The sequence below is a fragment of the Lissotriton vulgaris genome, chromosome 2_1, assembly GCF_964263255.1.
Source record: "Lissotriton vulgaris chromosome 2_1, aLisVul1.2, whole genome shotgun sequence".
Classification (NCBI taxonomy): domain Eukaryota; kingdom Metazoa; phylum Chordata; class Amphibia; order Caudata; family Salamandridae; genus Lissotriton; species Lissotriton vulgaris.
In genome coordinates this window covers 60,870,040-60,887,590 of record NC_141687.1, presented here as the reverse complement: position 1 = coordinate 60,887,590, position 17,551 = coordinate 60,870,040, and the positions used below count along the sequence as shown (strand labels likewise).

The 17,551-nt window shown below is 44.7% G+C and overlaps 1 protein-coding gene across 3 annotated transcripts in view; it reads left to right on the top strand.

The window, feature by feature from the left end:
• SLC11A1 (solute carrier family 11 member 1) overlaps nucleotides 1-17,551 on the top strand; it is a 247,802-nt gene that overhangs the window by 186,589 nt on the left and 43,662 nt on the right. The window lies entirely within an intron of this gene.

Below are 17,551 nucleotides of genomic sequence, written 5' to 3'. Positions count from 1 at the left end.
ATGGTTTTAACTTCTTGACAGGCAGTTGAAATGTAAAAAACTGTTTGAAGCCACTGTTTGACCTCATGTACACACACATGCTGCTTCATCGTTACCTCCCGTCCAGTGAAACACATTACATGTAACACTCTGGAGGCTCACATGGACCTGCTACTCCTCTGGGCACAGTCAGGCAAACAAGGGAAAGGTCCATTGCCTCAGTGCTGCTAAAACTGTGGTCCGTGGTGGGTGTCCTTGAAACCAATTCCCTCACTGACCAGTGCTTAATTTGAGCCAGTGTTTTTGATGCTCAGTACCACACTTAATTGTTAACACTGGCACTTATGCCAGACTGCCACATGATGGCGCTGTTTGTGTAATTTAGATATGAGCAGAACAGCTATGTATTAGTCAATACATGCTTCCCAAGCCAATCTTATACCTTTAGGGCCTGGAATAGTCACACCTGTAGGAGTGTGATGGTTAACAGTTGTGTTATTACTGGCAGTGGCTGCACTAGATTTTACTGAGGGGGGAAAGTGGACGGAAGGGGGTTCACTGAAATACAAATGTGTGGAAACACTCGGTTATCTCTGAGAGAGGCCCTGGGTAACTCAAAATACGAGGTTCAGGGAACCTGCATCAAATTGTGGCCCCTGGCTTGCACCCTCCTGGGTCCCTATCGCTTCCCTCCAGTTCTCAGCTGCCCCACACTCCCCATGTCTACAATTCTTTATTCCCCCCTACTGTTGTGACCCGGCTCCTGCTGGAAGCCGTCCAGGCTCAAACACGCCTTGCACTCCGGGTTCCTGGTTCTGTCAGCTCTGACAACGGGTCTGCGTATTTTTCCCGGTGATACCTGGTGACACTTGAGTTCAAAAATAGGGATAATGATGAGTGGAGATTGGTTGTGCTGACGCTGATTCCTGCCCATCTGTCCGACCTCGAGCGAGGAAACGAATGGTGAGTTTTTTAAATTTATTTATTTATTATTTAATGCATTTTTATAAAGAGCGGACTTTACCCGAAGGTGTCAGAGCACTGTACAATAGAACCAGTTACGTTACATGAGAGAGCTGTTGCAGGAATAGAACAAACAAAAATAGCATGAACAGACTGTACAAGCAAAAGTAAGAATAAATATGACAAATTTTACAATGACTAAAGAACTTCCTGGCGAACAATAGCAGGCCATAGAATCAAAACAACGCAGGCAAAAGGAACACAATTTCAAACACAGCAAGCACATGATGTATAAGCAAAAATATAAACATATGTGACAAATTTACAATGAATAAAGAACTTCCTGGCAGGGTCTGAGAAGGAGAGAATTAGTTCTAAAAGTGTCTTTGGAATAAAAGAGATATGAGGTCCGCTTTGAAGATCTGGATGGATGTGATGGCACGGAGCGAAGGAGGCAGCAAGTTCCAGGTTCTCACCGCATTACCTGAGAATGATTGTGCCAAAAGTTTTTCTCTTTTGAAGGAGGGGGGTTCAAGAAGGAACTTTTCCGCATTCCGAGAAGGTCTTGAGCCCCCAGACAGTTTGAGTTTATTCACCAGATAGCGAGGGGAGGAAGAGTGCAAAGCTTTGTGGGTGATGCACGCTGTTTTGTTGATAGCTCTAGCCTCGATGGGAAGCCATCAGAGAGAAGACAGGATAGGAGTGATGTGGTCACTTCGTTTGGACCCTGAAATGAAGTGAGCTGCTGAATGGAGGACGGATTTGAGGGGGGAGAGGTGAGATTTGGGAAGGCCAGTCAGAAGAGAATTACAATAGTCAAGTCTAGAGAGAACTAGCGATTGGACCAAGGTTTTTAGGTCATTCTCATCCCCCATAAAAGTCGCAGTTGATAACGTGCGCTCTTGGCCATGGAGTTGATGTGTGAGATTAGGTTGTGTCTTTTGTCAAGTATGCCTCCTAAGGATTTAGCGCAGTCCACAATGATGGGTTTACTGTTGAGTAGATTTGATTGATCCATCCAGGCTTGAACAGGAGGCGGAGAGAGAGAGCTAGATATGAGGAGGAATTCCGTTTTGGAGGGATTGAGAATGAGTTGGTGAACTAGCATCCAGTTGTGAATAGTGTTGAGAGTAGAGCTGAGTAGTGAGAGATCATGAGGGGAAGACACCTTGAGGTAGATTTGGGTGTTATCCGTATAGAGATGGTAGAGGATTCTAGATTTGCTTAGAAGGTTCCCTAATGGTTCCAGATAGAGATTGAACAGAGTGGGAGCAAGGATAGAACCTGGAGGGACGCCTTGACCAACCACCAGTGGAGACGAGAGACATTTGCACTCTTGATCATTTGGGATCTGTCTGTGAGGAAAGAGGCAAACCCTTTGAGTGCTGTGCCTTCCACGCCCATTCTCTGTTGAAGAATGTTAAGGAGGGTGTTGTGATTAACAGTGTCAAAAGCTGCAGAGAGATCAAGAAGAATAAGAAGCCATGATTCCCCTGAATTGAGAATATGCAGCGTATCATCGATCACTTGCAGCAGGGTTGTTTCAGTGCTGCAGTTTTGAATAAAGCCCGACTGGAACATGTCGAGGAGATTATTGTCCATAATGTGTTGGGACAGTTGTTTTGCAACACATTTTTCTGTGATCTTTGAAAGAAAAGGGAGATTGGTGATGGGGCTGAAGTTATTGAGGTCATTTGCATCTGCAGAGGGTTTTTTTTAGAAGGGGGGTAACCTGTCCTGTTTTGAGGACACTTGGGAGGGATCCTTGACTGAGGAAGAGATTGACTAGCTTGGTCCAGTAGGAGAGAGTGTTAGTATAGAAATCAATGGCGATGCCACTGGAATGGGGTCAGAGGATTGGTTGGAGGGTTTGGTTTCGCGGATGCATTTGAGGAGATCAACCTCTGAGATGGCAGCAAAGTTCTGCCAAGTGACTAAGGATTTTCACTCCTCGATGGGGGTGGGGTGGGTGACCTGTTCCACCAGAGATTTTACCTTTTGATCGAAGAATATAGCGAGCTCAGTTGCTTTCTTTGATGCATCCTTAGGCTTGATGGTTTGGGGAGAACAATTTGGGTTTTTGATGAGGTCGAAAAGTTTTTGGGGTCTGTTTTTAGCTGAATCGAGGAGGGATCTGAAGTGTGATTTTTTTTCTCGAAGATGTGTTTGTGGTATATGGATCTTGCTGAACGTAAAAGAGAGAGGTTGGGGGTGGATGGAGATTGTCTCCAGTGCTTCTCTAAAATTCTAAGGTTTTTCCTTTCGTCATAGAGAGCTTTGTTGCACCAAGGAGCTGATGGGGTGGGTCTTTTCCTTTTGCTTTGGAGTGGAGCAACCTTGTCGATTTCAACTGTGAGGATTGAGAGGCAAAGGGGAGTGAGATCGTTGACATCCGTATTGGGGTCTAGACTAGGAAGAGACTGCATAGCAGAATCACATAGAGTCTCAAGATCAATGATTTTTGTGTTGCGGAACCACGTAGAGGCTCTTTTGGGTTGGCCGAGAGCTAAAATGTAAGAGAGGTGAAAATAGAAGGGAATGAGGAAATGGTCTGACCAGTCCACATGGATGGGTGAAGCAGTGGTAATCTGGTCTGATTTGGAAATCACAAGGTCCAGAATTGAGCCCTTGGCATGTGTAATTTCCGAGCAGTGTTGTGCAAGATCATTAGCGGAAAGAAAGGTTGCAAGCTTGTTGGCAGCCGAGTCTTCCAAGGAGCCCCAGTGGAGATTGAAATCACCTAGAGAGATCTGCTTGTCACTTTGCGAATATTGGTCACTAATGTAGTCAATGAATTCCTCTATGAAGGAAGAGCAATTTCCAGGCAGGTGGTAGATGGTGTGGAACCAGAAGGGTGTGCCATGATGAACTTGGAGTTCTAGGGAAAGTCATTCAAAGGTGTGAAAGAGGGTATTGGGAGAGGCTTTGATTGGGAGGGTGTTTCTGAAGATAATCGCAAAACCTCCCCCGATCTTGCCTGGTCTGTCGTTTCTGAGAATAGAGTAGTCAGTAGGTAACAAAAGATCAAATGAAGTGTGAAAGGAGTCATTAAACCAGGTCTCAGTGAGAAAGAGCATGTCGAGACTGTGGTGAGTGATTTTCCTTGGGAAAAATCACGAGGTGTAGCGACAAGTTTACCCCCGAGCGAAAGTAATTCCCAGTAAATAATGCCAAGGCTCAGTGTCAGGTGCAAATGGAGGCTGCGCCCTTTCTTGGTATTTATTTTTTGAGCAGGTTGTAATGAGGGCTTTATGGACTAGTTAAAGAAAAGTATGGGCAACTGTAGCGTTAGACAGTGCTGCCATCTGATGGTAACAAACGATAATACACTGTAGCAGAAGTTTCTGAAATAGCTTTAACCCCTTCGAGGCTAATGACGAGCTGGGCTCGTCATGGCGCTTACCTGCCGTGCGCGGATGACAAGGCCAGCTCGTCATAAAACAATGAAGAATAATAAATCCCAGCGCAGGACGGGAAAACGCCTAGCAGCCATGGGGTTAAGCTTGATTGCAACAAAGAGGCGTTAGAAGATGGGGCTGCAGAGTAAAAGATCGAACATTTTTTGTAAAGTATCAGTCAGAGCTTTACATGGAAATACAGAAGTGCAGATAGCCAGATACTATTTTTAGTACTTGTTTGATCCTGAGAAGTGCGGGTAATCTTCAAGTCAAGCGGTATATATATATCCATTCACAATTTACAATTAAATGTTTGCAGTCATGCCGAGAAGTGTAGGTACTCTGCCTCCATTTCAAGTTAAAGAAGTGCAGGTAAACAGTACCGGACAGCACCTGCCCATTTAAAGCACTAGTTCCAACTTAACTTGTGTGCAATGCCAGACTCACACACGTTGTTATATTTCTTTGGGTAGCGATTCTGGGCCGATTCTGGGGTTGGGAAGTCGGAATAAAATGTAATCCGTACTATTGGAGTTTACGCACTAGATTATCGCATGTTTGATCTGGTAGTAAATCTGAAATGTTGGGTATATCAAAATAATACTTTAAAAAATATAAATGTAAGATTTCTTTCCATTCTTAACTACAGCTCGATTACATTATTAATTGATTCCGTTTTTATAAAAAGCTTTCTGCGATAAAGTACAAAAATACATGCTTTTAAACCATCAAACGCAAAAACACCCCAAACCCCCCAAAAAGACCAGGAAGCATAAACATAGGTCTACTCGTGTTCTTCACTCTGAAAGGTGCTTTCCTCTTGTGAACTTGTGAGCACGTGATGCCTGAGCCTGGCGCTCATTAGCAACCTCACATTTACTCAGTTGAAACTTCACAACAATCAGCTCGCTAGCGACTGTGTGCGGATCAGTCTGGCCATTCTTGAGGATGGATGGTCCCCTGTGCACTGCCACGCCACATCCTCTTTTCACACACCGGACACTGACGTAGCAGCTGACCATGAGCCCTGATGAAAGCGAGGAAAAAGGGCCTAGCTGCTCTCTGGGTGGGTAGTAAAGCATAGCCATGACTGGGGTGCAGCTAGACCCCCAACACCTGCTTTCAGAGCTGGTGTGCCTGCCTCACTTGTTTTAGCCGTGCCGCCGAGGTCCGGAGGCAAACACAGAGGCTTGTCTGCCTCTATGGGCATCTCACATAACTGCATTTTATGTATATAGCTCAGTGGGTTACTGTTTTTGTCACAGAGAACCTAATGTCATAGACGTTCATGAGTAACAATCCTAATAATGAACAGCGACTTATGAACTGTCATTAAAACTTAAGGCTTTTCCTATCAGTGCCTTCCGCACTTTTGAATGCCTATCTCTTGAGCTTCAACTACACCACCGCTCACCCCTCAGATTCCATGCCATTTACCGCCCGCCTGGCAGCGGCCCTTGGTTTATGGAGGAACTCACTGACTTCATCAGCGACCAATACGCACAAAGTGACAATCAGACCTTCGTGGGTGACTTCAATCTCCACTGGGGCTCCCGGCATGACTCTTCCGCGAACTTGCTGGCCACCTTCCTCTCTACAAACGATCTTATCCAACACTGCACAGAATCAACACACTCTAAGGGCGCAATCCTGGACCTTGTTATTTCTAAAGCAGGCATGCTCTCTATCGCTACCCCTATTCACGTAGACTGGTCTGACCACCTCCTCATCCTATTCTCTCTTCACCTATCATACTCTATAACTCTTGGCCAACCTAAGAGGGCTACCTCCTGGTTCCGTGATACTAAAAATATTGACACAGTTTCCCTCTGTGAATCAGCTTTGCTGTCACTTCCAAGGCTAGACCCGAATCTAGATGTTGACGAACTCCCCTCCCAATGCCTCTCAGTCCTTGCAGTCAAAATCAATAACGTCGCTCCTCTCCAAAGCAAAAAGAAAAGGCCCACTCCCTCAGCACCTTGGTTCAACAAATCCCTCTATGAAGAAAGGAAGCACCTAAGACTCCTGGAGAAACAATGGAGGCAAGCACCCTCCACCGATAATTTGGCCACGCTTTGTTCAGCAAGATCCAAGTACCACAAGCACAGCGTCGCACTTCAGAACCCTCCTTGACTCCGCCAAAAATAGACCCAAAAAACAATTTGATCTCATCAAGAATACCAACTGCTCTCCCCCAACCTCCAAGTTGGAGGATTCTACAAAGAAAGCAGCGGATTTCGCTGTATTCTTTGACGAAAAAGTGAAATCACTTGTGGATCAGGTCGCTCATCCTACACCTCCAGAGGAGTGCAAATCCTTAGCCATTTGGCAGAACTTCGACCCCATCTCTGAAGATGTCCTCCTCAAGTGCATCCTCGAAACAAAGCCCTCCATCCATTCTCTTGACCCCATCCCCAGTGCCATTGCCTTTGACTTCTATACCCATTCCCTTCCCTATTGGACCACTCTGGTCAACCTCTCCCTCTGTCAAGGTTCCCTTCCTGTCTCCTTCAAAACTGGGCAGGTCACCCCTCTACTTAAAAAACCCACTGCTGATGCGAATTACCTCAACAACTTCCACCCCATCACTAACCTACCCTTTCTTGCGAAGATCAAAGAAAGATGTGTAGCGAAACAACTCTCTTGTCATATCAAGGACAATGATCTTCTTGATAATTTTCAGTCCAGCTTCGCCCAAAACTGCAGCACTGAAACAGCCCTGCTGCAAGTGGTCGATGACGCGCTGAGGATACTCGACTCGGGGGGGTCCTGTCTTCTAATTCTCCTTGACCTTTCTGCAGCCTTTGACACTGTCAATCACAACACTCTCCTCAACACTCTTCAACAGAGAATGGGCATGGAGAGCACTGTGCTTAAATGGTTTGCTTCCTTCCTCTCTGATAGATCCCAAATGATCAAAATAGCGAACAGTCTTTCATCTCCTTAGACGGTAAGTCAAGGTGTTCCTCAAGGCTCTATGTTTGCACCCACATTGTTCAATCTCTATTTAGAACCACTGGGAAATATCCTAAGTAAATCCGGGGTCCACTATCATCTATACGCAGATGACACTCAAATCTACCTCTAGGTTGCCTCCACTCACGATCTCTCCATCATAAGCTCTACTCTCGATTCCATTCAAAACTGGATGTCAACACATCAACTGATTCTGAATCCCTCCAAAACTGAATTCCTCCTCCTCTCCTCCTCACTTTCTCCTCCCCCGGTTCAATCATGGATGGATCAGATAAATCTACTTCACAATAAACCCATCATTGTCGACAGCGTAAAATCCCTTGGTGTCATACTCGACAAAAAACTCAATCTAATCACCCACATCAACTCCATTGCAAAGTCTGCTCGATACCAACTGCGCCTTCTTTGGGGAATTCGTCGCTTCTTCCTGGAGCAAGACCTTAAAACCCTGGTCCAATCGCTGGTCCTCTCCAGACAGGACTACTGCAATTCTCTTCTCACTGGCCTCCCCAAATCCCACCTGTCCCCCCTTAAGTCTGTTCCCCCATTCAGCAGCTCGCTTCATTTATGGGGCCAAAAGAAGCGACCACATCACACCCATGTTATCCACCCTCCGCTGGCATCCCATTGAGGCAAGATCTATCTACAAGACTGCCTGTATCACCCACAAAGCCTTTCACTCCTCCTCTCCTCGCTACCTGGCGAATAAACAAACTCTCTGGAGGCTGAAGACGATCTCGTAATGCGGAAAATCTACCGCTTGAACCTCCCACCTTCAAGAAGGAAAGATCGATGGCCCAATCCTTTTCAGGCAACACAGTGAGAATCTGGAACTCACTTCCGCCTCAGCTCCAGACCACCACCTCCTCCCAGGCCTTCAAAACTGACCTCAAAGTCCTCCTCCTTCAAAGACACCTCCAAATTTAATTCACACCCTCTCTATTATCTGAAGGAAGATCTTCCATTATAGTGAGTCCTTTTCTCCATGACCTTGGAAGTGCCTTTCCAGTGTGTTCTGCCATTTACTGCAGTATTATCCCTGTGTTTGGTACTCTTTTGTAACATGTGCACGTCACTTTTCTCTTGTAACACACTGTTTGCTACCTCTTACATTTTGTTTGCTTTCAATACTTGCACAAGTGCCACCATTGCCTAAGTAACGTTGTTCTTGTGTTTGAGTGTCTGCCATATATTGCAGCATTATACCTCTACTTGTACTTTGTATGCTTTTGTAACCTGCACACATGTCACTTTTTCCTCCTATAATGCATTTTAAGATCAGACGCCTCTCGAGCACAGAAAAAGATACATTTTGAGGTTAGACTCACTACGTTTACAAACTATAAAGTGAGGTACACTCAGCCTTGCATTTATTCAACTGCAACATTGAGGTATCTAGAAACGTAAGCAACACCTCACAGGTGGCGTCCAAAGAGGCAGAAAGACACGAGGAGCTGCCTCTGTTCTGAGAGCGCGGCTGGTCAGCGTGGCCAGTGCTTGATTGAGCCAAGAGCCTGGTGTGCCCCCTCAGTCACCAAGGCTAGGTCTTGGCCATGGCCACGCTCTTTTCAGAGACACCATCTTCAGTCACTTTGACTAGTGCATAATAAACAATGTTGGTCTCGGCTCTAGTCCTCGACCTCTTAATCTTCAGTCACTTTAGGTCCTGAACCTGCCCTGACCATCTGCAGTCCTCCATCTTGTTCACTGGGGCTGGGATCTTCCAAGGATGTCTTCGGTTATCAAAACTGGACACACAGACCATTTATCTCACTCAGACTAGGACCTGCCTTGACTCATTTCTGCAAAAACAACAAGATGGTGGAAGGAATGCTTGAATGATTCCAGACCATCATTTTATGCCCACTGCGCCATTTTTAGCAGAGACTCACCTTATGCAAATCAATCTTGGTCCAGCTCCAATGGGAACAATCCAACCTGAACTGCCAGGTGAGGGGCCCTCCAGACAGGATCAAAAACAACCCTCGTCCGACCGAAGAGAAGTCCATCTTCAGACACTGAGGGTCTCATTATACGAAATTGGAATAGGGTAGCGCTGCAAGTCTTCTTGCTTCACTGCCCTACGCTAAAGTAAAAGGGCAGAAATGCATCATATTTATGAAATACGGTGCGTTCCTGTCCTTCCCTTCTGCGCTGGTGCACAATTTGCCATCTAGCGCCAACATAGGCACCCTTGCACACCATGGTGCAAGGGTGCCTCCATTGCAGGCAGGATTGTTTTTGTGCAGGAAGGCGCACCTTCCTGCGCAAAAACAATCCAGAGGGGTGGTTTCATCTTTCGAAATGAGCTTCAGAATGACTTCATGCTGCATCCCCCACACAGAAACGCAAGAGACCGATATAAGTATTAGATCTGATGTGGAATTACTAATGTCTTGATCACCTCTCAGTACTCACTGACGGGTCACTATGGTGTCGCCAGGCCCGGACTGGCCGTTGCGGGCACCGGGCAATACCCCGGTGCGCCGCAAGGGTGGGGGCCGGATTTGGTCCCCTGGGGGCCGGTTTTGTTACAGGGCTGTTTATGCAGCATAGCTGCAAAATCGGCCCTGCAACAAAATCGGCCAAAAACCGGCCCCGGCAAAGAGCTCAGACCTTCCCCCGGGGGCCGGCCGAGCACTTTGCCGGGGCCGGTTTTGGTTCCCTGGGTGTCGCTGGCAGGCACTGGTGCTGGGACAGTTTTGATAGAGTGGGGGTGCAGGCTGAGGACAACAACTCATGAAAGTCTGAGGACCTGATTACGAGTGGGTTTTTGTTTTCCAACCACAGTATAAACCCCGGTTTGCGCAGGGACCGGAATTACAAGTTTGATTGTAAATAATGCACCCGATGACTATCGGATGCTTCAAATACCTCAACCTTGGTTAGATTTTGGCAGGTCAAACCTGACAAGATTTAACAAGGGAAAAGCAACCGGTATTTACTGTATCATGCAGATTATAGTGCATTTTATAACAAAATCTGCATGTTATTCCCCAGAAACTTGTAATAGATGCCATTGATCACACACAATAAATAATGTACCCCGTGGTTTCTTTATTTATCAGGTGCGGTAAATAACGTTGATACTCGTAATCATGGCCGCAGGCTTTGAAAACTCTAAATGCCACTTTAAGAGATATATTTAGAGCAGGGGCTCAGTCGTGTGATTGGCTACTGCAGTTTCCTGGTCCCGAGTTTGAGCCTTCCTACCTGGGCCCGAGCGAGAAGGACGTCGTGTCAGGATTGAAGAGTGCTAGCACAGAGGGCGCTAGAGAGAGCAGCACGAGAGCGAGAGAGCATTCCCTACGGAGGAGTAGGCGAGAGGAGGCGAGCACCGGTGAGCGCTGGTGAGCGGCGGCGGGGGACGAGAGGCGGCGTTCCTGCTTAGAACTGTGACCGTGGCTGAGTGCGAGCTGCCCAAGAGCCGCCAAACCCGCTCAAACTGCAATTTGTTTCTAAGCTGCGGAGCGGGGCAAGCGAACCGCGGTGCGAACTGTACACCGCAGCCTCGAAGCACCGCAGCCCTGTGTAAAGCGAACGCGGTGCGAACAGCATACCGAAGCACCGCAGCCCCCAAGCACAAAAGCTCTGCCGTACGCTGCCAAAAACAAAAGACTTTGGTACATTATTACACTCTGTTCCTGAATGTTTATGGAATATTAAGCTGGGGCACCAGCTGTGGAGGAGGAGAAGAGAGAGCCGAGGCAAGGCTCCAGGGCAGTGCAGCAGTCAGAGCTGGCGCCGCCGGTACGGCAGAATCCAATGCAAGGCACGGAAGCAGCAGCTAACCAAAGGAGACGTTTGTGACAACAGAGGGCTATTGACAGCGGAAAAGCACCTGAGCCCCTTGAGTTTAAGAGGGGGTTTTAAAGGCACGGCTGAAATAAAAAAGTTTTCAACATCAGGATATCAGGATACCAGGACACTGGGAAGCCCATTTGGAAGCCCCTCTGGAGACTAGAGGGGGTTTTGCAATAGCCGGAGCAGCGGTTCGACAAAGACAAAGACAGAACCAGCACAAGAGGCAGAGGCAAAGCGCCAGAAGCCGAGCGACACCCCCTGAACCCAATCAAGCACCCAATCAAGAAACAAGTAAGGAGGGGTAAAGAACAGGGGTTCAAGGGTCCAAGGGCCAAGGGGCCAAAGGGGACGGTTAAAACCGAGAGGGACGGTAGAAAATTCTGGCACCTGTATGGTACTAGTCTAGTCAACCCAGTCTTTGGCACCAGAGCAAAGGGGCTGGAGAGTGATACATATGAGAAAAGTACATTTTTATGGACTAATAAGACACAATAAGTCATAAAGGCGAGCCGAGATAGCGGAACCAATCATTCATACTGAGTCTACTTGCTGTAACATAGATTTAAATTTCTACGTCCCTTGCCAAAAAGATACTTACCTAACCATCCAATCCCCGTTTACACTCCCAAGTGTTTTCCCCCGACGGCAGCTGTCGCACAGGCGGCAGACTGGCTTGGGGATTCCAGGGAAAAGACAACGCAGGAGAGGTGCAGGAAAAGTCAAAATTCCGGAAAATCTGTCCAACATGCGGTCAGGAAAAATTCGACAATCTCGAATACAGAAAGCAAAAAGAAGGCTGACAGTAAAAGGGAAAAAAGATGAAGGGAATATAAGAAATATAGAAGAGTCAATTAGGAACGAACAATCTGACCAGGCACCTACTCACACGGCGGAACCTTTTAAGTTTGGAGGCGAAATGTTGAAATACAATTTTCAATTCTTAGAAGAGCAAGGGGTAACAACACTAAGCAATGGTGTAAAATCTAAAAAAAAAAAAAACACCCAATCAGCTCGATTTCATCATGCAAAAAATGTAAGACAAGAAATGACTCGGAAATAAGTATAAGCCCTAACCTCAAAGAAAAATCGACAATAAAAAAGTGGCTGATAAAAACCTCGGCACAAGTTCATGCACCTCAAAACCAAACAAAGTTAACACCCAGCAAAACATCAGATGAGGTTAACGAAAGTAGCCCAGCTCCCACAAATCAGAGCATATTAGGATCCCAAACAAATCTGCAGAAAAGCGCACAAAAGATCGAGTGGTCCAAATCATTCTCGATCTTCGACGAAACGGAACTACGCAGAATGCTCGAAGAAAACACCCACAAGGAAGTCGACCCTACGCAACAGAGTCCAGAAAACTTGAGACAATTGGAACACCCGGATAACATCGGTGAAAGAAAAGCTAACGGTCAAGAAAGGAAGCTAACAACTGCTCCAATAATCCTTACATCAAGCCCAATAAGACAACTGGCGGATAAGAGCCAAAACTCTACCATAATCAAGAGCACAACAAAAGAAGAACACCCTATAACTATTTCTTCTTTAGAAAGTTTAAACAGATCAATAGGGGTACACCCACAACAAAAGGAAGGAAATTCCATACTTTGGGGGGATGTGCTCCTAAAAAGTTTACAACAAGCAATTAACGTGCTAAACTTTCAATCTAACAAACTCGACGTGCAGGTAGATTTGATGAACCTAATAGCATCACACATAGCGGGAATACATTTGAAACTGTAAAAAATTTCGTCATACATCACAAAAGAAAAGGAGGAAGATAAAAAATGGAAAGAGAAACTAATAGATCAAAACTGTGTTTGTAAGGACATAATAGATAAATTAGCAACCTTACCAGACATCTTGAAAGAAATATTAGCCGTAACAAGTGGGAAAACCAGCAAAGGTGAAAATCCCAACACAGAGGTAAATAAAAACGGAAGCCAAAACAGAATAAGTCACATCATTGAGGAAGAAAACGATACAGATGAAAACGAACAAATAAAGATAGGTCTGGGAGAAAACAAAACAATGGGTTCATCGGACACATCAGAACCTCTAACAAAAAGACAGCGGAAACGGGCAAGGAAGGCAAGAAAAAACGCTACGAAAAGTAAGCAGGCAAAACAATTCTTTGCCATCTTTGAACAGAAGACAAAAGAGGCCAGAATAAACCCAATCACAGACACTCCAATTACAGACACTCCTACCAAAGAAGACGGAAACAAGGAAACAAACAGAGACGAAGCAGAGGAACACACAAAACTCCCAGTCAGAACTAAAATAACAGCAAACACACAAAGAAAATCAAAAGACGAGGAACAGTTAATCTCAAACGAAGCCAATGACAATAGCAAAAGGCCAAAATCAAACTATAGAGAGGTCTTAAAACAACAAAAAACAAAGGAAAACAATCCAAAAAGGGAATGTGAAACATGGGACAACAAAGGATTAATTCAGCATACTGAAGGAAATTCACCACACACCAAGGAAAAAAAGGAAAAAGAGCAAAGCCATAAAACAGAAGACATTCAAGCGAGGAAATAAAATATCGGCCTGATCATCACGGCGGGAAACAAAGGAAGAACATGCAGAGATCAGGAAGCTGAGTTATACAATAAAACAAGCCAAAATGAAGGAAACTTCCAAACAGATCAAGATAAAACATACTCCTTACAACAAGCATGCACAGTAGATTCCATTAGTCCGGACTTAACAACTATGGCCGGCCAAAACGACAACATAACCTACATTCGATTTGATCCAACAGAGGGAAAAAGGAGAATTTATCAAACCGGACTTCCCGAAACAGCAAGAATGGAAACAGAATGCAAACTACTGTTCAAGCCGGAATTCCAAACAAAAGGAAATTCAGACACGCTGAACAGGGGAAATATCCTCCGATTAATCGAAGAGATACCAATACTGAGGGGGATAACAACAAGTGACCTGAAAGCAGTTGAATTTATCCAGGGAAACAAAGACATGGGCTCTGAAATAAGTAGTACCACCTGGGCATCTAAAGAAATAGCAGAACTCATATTTTCAACTAGGACATATTTCACAGAATGGGGAATAACCTTAGAGCGTCTGACCCCAATAAAATACCCATTCCCCTTACTAAACAACAAGATTACCCAACCGAACAACGTAAAGGGAAAAACCCAAACAATCCTGAAAGGAGCAAGGAATAAATCGATTGCGGAACAAGACCTGAGTAGCACTAAAACAAAGCAACTATACCAGGGTCTGAAGGAACACAATGACTGGTCCTGGTTGGCGCAGGCGCTAAACTGCCATCGATCCTGATGTATGCAATTTGATACAAAACAATCAAAGACCAAAGGCCAATTTATCCCCAATACCAGAAACAAAAATAAGGATTTGCTCGTGGAACGTACATGGTTTCAAAGAAATGTCCCAAGACCGAGAAACAACAGATTACCTGAGTAAATTTGAAATAATTTTACTCCAGGAAACCTGGAATGTAACCGCGAGGCAAATCATGGGATATGAGGAACATCACATAATGGCAGAAAATTTTTCAAAGTATGGACACCCAAGGGGAGGTCTGTCAATCTTCATTACCAATAATTTTGACTGGAAAACTGAACTGCTTGACTCAGGAGAGAAATGGATACAAGTGATCAAAGTAGAGCCGAAAGCAAACAAAAAGAACTCTGGATGGAGTTTACTTATTATAAATCTATACATTCACCCAGACAAGACGACCAAAATTGAAAAAGCTCTAACTTTGATAAATCTGATAAAATCTTTACACAGAACTTACCAATCGCACGAGATATTCATTTCCGGTGACTTCAATTGCAATCTAATCAAAACAAATAAGAAAAAGGACAAAATCCATAATATTTGGAGCGATTTGGAACCACTAGGTCTAACAATCCTAAATGGAAAAATGGAGGGAGACATACCCCCCAAAACCACCTTCTCCAGTGGGAAAAAAAGCTCCATAATTGACTTCACCCTAACAAGCAATGAACTAAAAAAGAACATAGAATACTTTGGAATCCAAACTCGACCTGAGAGCGACCACTTCCCACAAGAGATAATAATGAGGTTAAACACTGAAGAGAAAACACAATTAGAATTCCTGTCCGCAATTCCAGAAATATATAAACTGAAAAAACTTAAAAGCAAGGGCCCAATAAAAAAGGAGATAATGGACTCAGTGTTAGAATATGAAAGCTGTTCTTTGGGCATGGTAAACCAATCACCAATAGAAAATTGGGAAAATCTACATACATTTTTGCTGGGAAAATTTGCAATAAATACACCGGCAAATGATGGTCACAAAGCAAACAAAGAGCCGTGGTACAACACCAAACTAAGAGATAAGAAACGGGAAATTGCGAAAATATTAAGAATAAGGGCAGCAGAAAAAAGGTCAGGAAATGAAGTAGATAATAACGACATACAAAAAATGAGGAGAGAATATAAAGAGGACTGTAGAAAAGCTAAAAAAGCTCACACAGAAGAAATCTGGGTGGACCTTCTAAGAACAAGCAAACTACCAAATAGCGGAAAATTTTGGAACATAATAAATAAACTCTCAAAAGTAGTTGGTGAACAAGCCAATATAGGAATAAGTGAAACTACATTAACAATCTGTACAACATCTAGAGCTATCCAATCAACATAGAAACAACCACAAACCTAAAAGATCCAGAACAAAACGATACAGTTCCCGGACAAGTGAAGAACGTCCAACAGGAAAACATTGCCCAAGAGGAACAAGCACCGTTGACAACGATCAAACACCTAACCGCACTAATAAGGAAAATTATTTATTATTTATTATTTTTATTTAGAAGTTTTCTATAGCGCTAACAAGACCCGAAGGTATCAGAGCGCTTCACAGTAGTGGGCATGAAAAAGAGAACAACATGAAACAAACCCAATAAAAGCAATCGGCGACAGACAATTTGGAGAGAAGAAAAGTTCGGACAGCAGGGCTTCTCAGTACTGGATTCAACAATACCGCATGGATTCTGAGACGTTTGCAGCTCCAAGTTATCCATAACCAAGGGAGCGGATCAGGCACAAGGATTTAAGTTGGCTCTTGAATTCTGCATAGGACGGTAGAGTTCTGATGTGCGGGGGGATGGCGTTCCATATTTTGGGGGCATTTCCTGAGAAAGAGCAGTCCGCAGTTCTCTTCCTTCTGGTTTTTGGTAGGATGAGCAGTAGGGAATTAGAGCTTCTCAAATTTCTGGCTTGGCCTGCTTTTTTGAGCTTGTTAGCCAGGTATTCCGGTTTGCCGGTGTGGAGGGCCTTGTGGGTTAGGCAGGCCGTTCTGAAGGTACTTCGCATTTCCACAGGGAGCCATTCGAGTTCTTTAAGAGCCGGGGAGATGCGATCATATTTTTTGCAGCCTGTGATCATTCTTGCTGCCGCGTGAAGTGTTGTTTTTAGTGGAGCCAGGTGGGATTTGGGGATGCCTGTTAGGATTGAGTTCCCATAGTCCAGTCTTGATAGAACTAGGGATTGCGTGGCTAGTTTGAGGTCCTTGTTGGGAATGTAAGGTTTAATTTTGTTCAAAAGTCTGAGGTTGAAGAATGCGCTTTTCGCCGAGTTCTTAATGTGATTTGTCAGGGTTAGTTTAGGGTCTAAGGTGAAGCCCAGGGATTTAACGGAGTCGGCTAGCGTGAGGTTACCTTTGAGAGCATCGATCGACTTTAGCCACTCGGTGATTTGAGGGAAAGCGGAAGGAGAAGCTGACCCTAATGGAATGCCAAACGCCTTGTTCAAATATGATTCCAAGTTCTGGGCAAAATATATGACCCCACTATTTAATTACATTTACAAAGAAAAAAAGATTCCACCATCCTGGCAAGGAAACATCTTCCACCCAATTCATAAAAGTGGATGTAGAATGGAACCTGGGAATTACAGATTAATAGCTTTAATCGATGTGGAGGCAAAGCTTTTCTCATCCTGTATATTGTCCCTACTTCAACATTGGATAAAAGACAATATTATAATACCTACATTTCAAACTGGTTTCAGGGAAGGTATGGGCTGCTTAACCAACCTGTCAGCACTGTCTCTATTAATTGAAGGAGCAGGGAAAAGAAAGACTGGATTAATAGCCTGCTACATAGACCTGAAAGCCGCCTTCGACCGAGCCCCCAGAAAACGCCTATGGAAAAAACTGGATCTTTGGGGTCTACCGCCGGCATTAATGGAAACAATAATGGTACTATATAGCGGAACATGGGCAAAAATAAAACTGGGAGACGGAAGAAGAATATCTGCAGAAGTAAAAATAACAAATGGCCTTAAACAGGGCTGCGTGCTCTCCCCAAGCCTTTTTAATATATATCTGGCCGACCTAAAAGACCATCTTCAGAATGCAAACGGACACCCGCCAAAATTAGCCAACGAAAGCATTCAGTTTCTCCAAT